Consider the following 5,308-nt stretch of genomic DNA (forward strand, 5'->3'; position numbering starts at 1 on the left):
ATGGCCGCCCCACCAGGCCTGCGGGCTGGGGCTGAGGCCAGCCGTGCGTGCTCCCCCATTATTCCTCACACCACCTCATATTTTTAACTTTATGGATTTTTTGGTTTGTTGTTATTTTTTAAATAGTATCCTATCACAACCTCAGTAAGCTCTTTTTAAAGTGTGGCCGGGGGACCGAGGCGGCAGCAAGTGCTGAGGACATGGCCACTAGATGTTGCTGCCGGCCCGGCCCAAACTGCTGGGGCCAGAGCCACGAGGTGTTTTCCAGGGAGGGAAAGTATTTGGGATCGGTGGGAAATGGCACCTTTTGTGCTCTCCGGAGGGTCACCCTTGTGAGCCAGGCCGAGGTGAGGAGGGGGAGAGGCCGGCGGGGCCGTTGGTGTCCCGCAGCAAGGTGATTATTCCCCCGGCCCGACGGGAGCAAGCGCTGCCTCCATAACGCCGCCGTCTGGCACATCCAATGGGAAAGGGAGGAAATGGGATTGTGCTGGTTTAATTAGCCGGCTCTAATTAAAAGGAGGGGGTGATTTTTGCACGTAAGCAAGGCAGACAAAATGTGCTGAGGCTCTGCTGAGCTGAAAGCGCCGAAATCTGCTGACCAGGTCTTACTGTTTCCCTGCGGAGGCTGCAACGTGACGGTGCTGGCCCGGCTGGGCCATGGAAGCTTCGCCGCCCACGCGCACGTCAGCGCCGCGGAGGCTCAGCCACCATCTGCTGCGGTTCATCCCTTCGCCTCCTTTCTGCAGCCTAGACGATGCTCCCCTCGTTGAGAGCGATCCGGGGGGCATTTGATTGCCACCAGACCCTCTGGGGAAGGATGGGAGGAATGAAGGAAGCCCTGGCTCAATGCCTGTTTGGGTTTCCCATGCTGTGGTTGCAACAAGTCAGAGACCTTTCACACATGGGCTGAGCAGAGATGGAGACTAGCACGGCTGGGACAACACCTCAGTCCTTGTTCTCATCCGCTAGCTCCATTTTGTCTCCCTTCTGGCAGACCTGGTGGAGATGGCTTTGCTGCTTTGGCTCTCTACAGTGCCACACAGTGGACTGTTCGTTGCAGGTGTCTTTCCTTAAGGCAAAGGGACACCCCAAGATACCCCCTCTTCTGCTGAGGGGGGTGGCGTGGTTGATATTGGACTGAAAGTAATCTACCATTACAGTTCATGCTGAAAAATACCTTCCATGTTCCAACAGACGTATTCTCTGTCAATATCTATTTCCACTCTATTTTTCAGGTTTTATTTGAGGTGGTTTTGTTGTGGTTTTTTTTTAACATTCATCCAACAAATTTGGCCAAGAGAAGAATGGGAGAAAGGCAGGAGGGATGGGAGGGATTGGCTGAAATTTTCTCCCCTGTCCCTCAGAAATGCTTCAGATAAAATAATTCATTTGAACTGAAAATTATCAGGGGGGGAAATAAAACAGTTCTCGACCAGCTGTCCGATGCAGCCAGCAAGGCTGTTTAATTAACACTTTACTTGGCTACCAGCTACCTCAGAGCTAGCTAAGAGCCAATTTAAGGATTTTTTTTTTTTTGCCTGGCAAGTAATACACAGCTGCTGGAGGAGTTAATATCAGCACTGGGAGACCTTCCCCATGACAGAGAGAAGGCAGCAGGGTTATTCAGCAGCTATGAGTCATCTGTACTTGCTTGTGGAAGGACTCTGTCCCCTCCCAGTCATAACGAGACCTTTTTTTCTTTCCTCCCTTGCATGCCAGTCTTGTTCTAATTAGCTGCATTTTTAATCTTTGCGAGTAGAATGAAATCCCAAGCAAGGAAGCAGTTTTACCCTGCTGGAAAACTTAATTAATGATCCATCAGAGAGTTTGATTTCCAAGCATAATGAAAACTTGTGGATTGCGGCGACTCCATGGGTGTTACTTAACGATGTTGCTATTTCTCTTGGCCACGTAAAACATTCACCTCTTCTCTCGGGCTTGCCCTGATCCTGTGATCTGTGAAGGGACTAACGGGAAGCTTCCCTGGGGCGTTTGGGGCCGTAGCCATCCTCGCGGGGAGGAAGGGCACTTGCCTGCTGCTGTCTGACTTGCTATCTCTTGTAGATGCTGTGTCCATATCGGGTCCCAGCTCCAAAACAATGACTCCTGGTCTAGTGAGCGTACCGGTGTCCCTTTAGCACTGACCTCCGTGCGCAAAGCATGTGAACCAGTCAAGGGAATTGTGTTTTCTTCATTCCCAGAAAGAGCCAAAGCTTGGAAAAATCCTAATTGCTTGAAGCTGTGTCACTAAGAGCCGCTGAATCAATCTGATGTACCTTGACCTGACTCCCGGAGTCGAACAGGCTGCCTCACTCCCGGGGCGATGGGCTCCTAGGGAGGCCGGAGCGCGGTGGTGCTCTCGGAGACGTTTTGTGCTGTTTGGTCTGTTTCCATAGGGATTGACTCCACACTTGCGTGGGTGAGGGCTGCGCTAGTCCTTGGGAGTGCAGGAGCCAGTGAAGACTGTCCTTGTCGTGGGAGAAGCTGTCAGGCAGCGGCCCCGTGACGGAGGGCGATAGAGCCGGTGGTGTGTATCTCGTACCACGCCTGTTGCCCGTCACCCGGTCTCTGCGCTCTTTTGGCGTAATTGCAAGAGCAGGAGTAGAGCCCTTGATGTGAGTGGCAGGTCTGGGTGCTGCTGCTCGCTGCTGCCTGGGAGAGAGAGCGCTTAAAAGTCCTGTGCTGCGGGGAGATACCCAGAAAGCAGGTACTTTGTCCCCATTACATTTTCAAGTATGATTAAAGCAGCCCCGGGGCTGATTCATTGCTTCCAACAGGCGCTCAGGGAAGGTGGGTGAGACAGAAATGACAATACAGTGGCACAGCAGAAAAGTTTATTTTTAATCCCAAATATTTACAATCAACACCTGCTAAATGGCCAGTGAAATACATTTTATGGTGTCATTAATCTGCAATAAACCGGTTTTATTTTTAGACTGTTTGCACAACGTTGCCAGCCTGACTCATCCCTGCCTGCATTTTATCTCTGCGAGGAGGCTGCGGAGAGCTTCCCTGCCCTTTGTCTTAACAGCCTTTTACTTCTGTTCTCAGCGCTCTTCCCACCTGCTGCTCAAATCAAACGGCGTGCAAGGAGGGTATTCTCCTAACATCAAACGGCATATCAGAGGAGGATATTCTTGCTGTAATTCTTGCTGAATATGTTTACCCGGAGATTTATTTTGGTGGGAACGTGATTGGGCAAAGACAGGTGGGGAGAACTTTTGCGTTACTTGTCTGAACGCCACGAGCACACCGGGAAATGAGGGCCGAGGGGCTGTGGCTGCACCAGGAGGGTCCCCGTCACCCTGGGCACAGAGGGGAGGGGGCTTTGCCGGGATGGGTGGGGGGGACACGCTGTGCTTTGTAACCCAGGCCAGGTGTGAAACCGGGGAGACTCGCTCCATCCTCAGCCCGAGCATGTTTTACCAATATCCCCCCAGAGCAGAAAAGCAGGGCAAAAAGCTGAAGCAGACATTTCAATATTCAGTATTCTGCTCCCCCTCGTTATGCCGGCTAATTTAGCAGGTTGGGGGTCCGGCTCTGACATCCCCCTGCCCGTGTGGCCGTCAGCCCTATGCCAGGCTGAGCACTGCTGGGAACGGGAGGTGTCGCTGCCAACGAGCTGTGAAATGCCCGGTCTTCTATGAAGAATTAATTTGTATTGGAACTTGTTACCATTTGTGAGATTTTTTTTTTTTTTTTGGGTTAATGAGGAAAATTAATTAATGCCTCAGTCTGAGCCAGTCAGAATAAATTAACATGCAGGCAGGAAGGGGGAGAGGGCGAGGAGGACTGGAGAAGCTGGTTCCCAGTGGGGCCATTGGATTCGATAAGGGCGTAAGGAATAAGAGCAATAATCAGGCTCTGGGGAGAAGAGGGGAAGGGAAGCGAGCTCCTTCCTTTTCGAAGCCCTCCTGCTCGTCAGCCACCCTCCCCGAAAGTGGCTGCGTTTTCGGGGGGATGACTCAGGTGGGTGAGCTGCTCTCTGCTGCTAGTGCATCTGTGGCAAACCCTGGGGACATTGCCATGGGCCTTCGGCAGCTTGTGTCACCGAGCGGGGCAAAGCGGAATCAAAAATAAGCCTTTCCAGGGGATTTCAATCAAATATTCAAATAATTAATCTGGTTTCTTTCCCGTGGTGTGACATAATGAGGGTTACTGGCATTTTTCTTTCTTTCCCCAGTGAACAGATTATTCTGCACTGAATAGTCCAATGGCCACAGCTGGAGAAAACCCCAACCCTGACCTAAAAGTGAGTGAACGCCAGTGAAGTGGCACGAGGAGCAGCCCAGCCTGGTCACAGCCCCAGCCTGGGTATGGAACCCTCCTGGCGACGTGTTTGTGTGCATCGGTGTCGAAGCAGGGAGTACCTCTGTGCCGCCGCACGTACCACAGCCCGGAGCAACCCCTCTGCACCCTCCCAGCCTCCACACAGCGCTCACGCTGGCCCTACCGAAGGGGCTAAAATCATCGTGGGAGCAGCGGGGCTGCCTACGTTAACACCATTTTACTGGAAGAGGATTGAACACCTGCCTGGCCTGAGCGTGGGTTATTCCAGGGCCCCGACAGGATCGCAGCAGATAGATAGACATGTTGAGCTGCTTGAAAAAAAACCAAAAAAGACGTGGAGATTTCAGCCCCTCAGACCATGCTGCTGGTGTTGCGGCTCTGGCAGCTGCACTAACATGTCTAATTAAGCCCCCTTCGTATGGAAGACGAGATGGTCCCAGCCATTAAAACACAGGCATGTATTTAAAGCTTAATAGAGAAGGTTTAATGGATAAAGTCAATTTATTCATCCTAAGAAACCTTGTACAAATATCAAATGCTTATTAGTATTCATGCAACCTGTATGATCTCGCAACACTGACAGATTAAAGGTTGTATCTAATTGCACTGGGGATGGATTCAGATTTGGTGGTTGGTTTTTTTTAATGCTTGTTTTTTTTCTCCCCAGCCTGACAAAGAGAATTTCAGATCGATGCCATCTGAGATTTAACCTTGAAACAGAGACCATCTGAAGGGTCTTCAAGTCATTATGTGATGGTTTCCTCTGCCCCTTCCTCAACATGGTGGTTTTTAATCCTTGTTTGATCCCCGCTCCTCAAAGGCTGCCGAAGCGGCTCCGGGCAAGCCCAGCCCGACGCGGTGCTGCTGTCCCTGTGGGCTGTGGTTTTGCTGAAACGGAGAGCGGTGGGGCAGCGTCTGGCTGACAAACGGACGCGACTGAATTGTCATTAAAAATGCAAAATAGAAATCGATCCAATTAAATAATAATGACTTGCATTTAACTTGTGCTTTTCTCTTC

General features: G+C 51.1%; 1 protein-coding gene across 1 annotated transcript in view; it reads right to left on the reverse strand.

Annotated features, from left to right (window-relative positions):
* Positions 1–5,308, reverse strand: part of B9D1 (B9 protein domain 1) — a 10,504-nt gene that overhangs the window by 3,165 nt on the left and 2,031 nt on the right. The window lies entirely within an intron of this gene.

The sequence above is a fragment of the Charadrius vociferus genome, unplaced genomic scaffold (genome assembly GCF_000708025.1).
Source record: "Charadrius vociferus isolate BGI_N301 unplaced genomic scaffold, ASM70802v2 scaffold27, whole genome shotgun sequence".
In the NCBI taxonomy this organism is placed as follows: Eukaryota; Metazoa; Chordata; class Aves; order Charadriiformes; family Charadriidae; genus Charadrius; species Charadrius vociferus.